The sequence below is a fragment of the Arachis stenosperma genome, chromosome 6 (assembly GCF_014773155.1).
Source record: "Arachis stenosperma cultivar V10309 chromosome 6, arast.V10309.gnm1.PFL2, whole genome shotgun sequence".
In the NCBI taxonomy this organism is placed as follows: Eukaryota; Viridiplantae; Streptophyta; class Magnoliopsida; order Fabales; family Fabaceae; genus Arachis; species Arachis stenosperma.
Window position 1 is genome coordinate 104999959 of NC_080382.1, and position 1666 is coordinate 105001624.

The window sequence follows — 1666 nt, forward strand, 5'->3', positions numbered from 1 at the left end:
TTTAGAGTGGACAAGGGTTAATTAATCCTGCTGTCAGGTGTTTTGGTGGAACACCCGAATACTAATTTTATGTATAAAGTTGATAAACAAAATGATGAACAATGAGAAGGATTTAGGGAGAGAGAAAGATGGATATGAGCTTCCAAGTTTTCAGAAAAAAAAAGCCTGTTTAAAAAGGTAGCTTGAGATCCTTTTATAGTGTAAAGCCATTTTGAGGAGAGAGTCCATTGTCCAATGGTTACAGTGTGATGTTTAGCCTATTCTTTTTATCCCAAGGCTTATTACTAAATAAGATAGTTAACAGAAAATATTCTTAGGTGTTCCCATCACTTCAAGTCTTTTTAGCTAGAAATGGAGGAAGTTTATTCCCACAAGTTAAACTAAAGTTCTGCTGGGTGTCCATCACAGGGACGTGTCCGGGTAAAAAGGGTGCTCATGACATGTGACATTAGTGAAGGGACATCTAGTTTGGTTTTCTTTTAACTAGATGACACTCTTTATACTCCAAATCCAACCAATCCACTTTCACTAACTTAGTTCTCACTAAAGAGAAATCCAACTTCTCAAGGTGTTCTTTTGGGTTCTATCCTTTTATCCAACACCTTTAGCAGGAACTTGACTCTTTTTTATCATATTTTTGGGTCATTTTAAAATTATTTATGTATAAAAAAATTATATTTTTGGTACACATGTTGAAGGAATAAAGTTAAGAAATTAAAATCTATAATTTGGGGAGATAAAATATTTAGAATGGGAATTAAAACACTAATCATAAAACTTTTGGACCGAAATTGGGTCAATGGGATAAAATAAGTGAACCGGGCCCAAGTTAGGTCCAAGCCCACATACATAAACCACCAACTTAACAATTTCAGTTGGTGAGATTTTGGTGGACGTTGGGTTTGCCAGAGAGGAGGAAGGACCCGGAGTTTTGGAAACTGCCGACATTAAAGTACGGTTTAAGTTTCATTTAAATACCATGTAATGTGACATAAAATCTTAGGCTAGATGCTTCTAGGAATAAGATTAAATTGTGCAATTGGGTGGATTTTATGTTAGTATGAGTTGTGAATAGAATGATTGAATGTGTGATGTGTGACTAATTGCATGAGAATATGGAATGAGCATGATTGAATGAAATTTTATGTTCAATGTTAAGATTGATGATTGATGAGAAAGATTGGGCTAGAGGCTGTGACCAGGTAAATCCAGATAAGTGTGATAGATTGGAATGTGTGAATTTGGTATGAATTATGCTTGGATTGGTAATTATTGGAATTGGTATTGAATATGTGAAAGGTTGTTGGATTTTTTAGTTGTTGATTAAAATGGTTTAGAATGAATAATTAGGCTTAGATTTGAACAGAAATAGGTAGTTTAGGTGTTGGATGATTGAGAAATAATAGAAAAGTATTTGACGATGTGTATGGATGGTTAGGATTTGATTTGGTATGGTTTGGTTTGTATTGGATGGAGAGTTTTTGAAATTTGAGTAATTTGATAAAATTGGTAAAAAGTTATTTTTTGGCTAATTTCAGTGAGGCGTAACTTAGTTTTCGGAGTTGAAAATTCAACAAAGTTAGATTTTTATAAAAGTTTATTCAGTGATCTTTCCAATGGTTTAAGATTGGTTGAAAAATGAGTTTTGTGTAAAAAGTTATAAAAG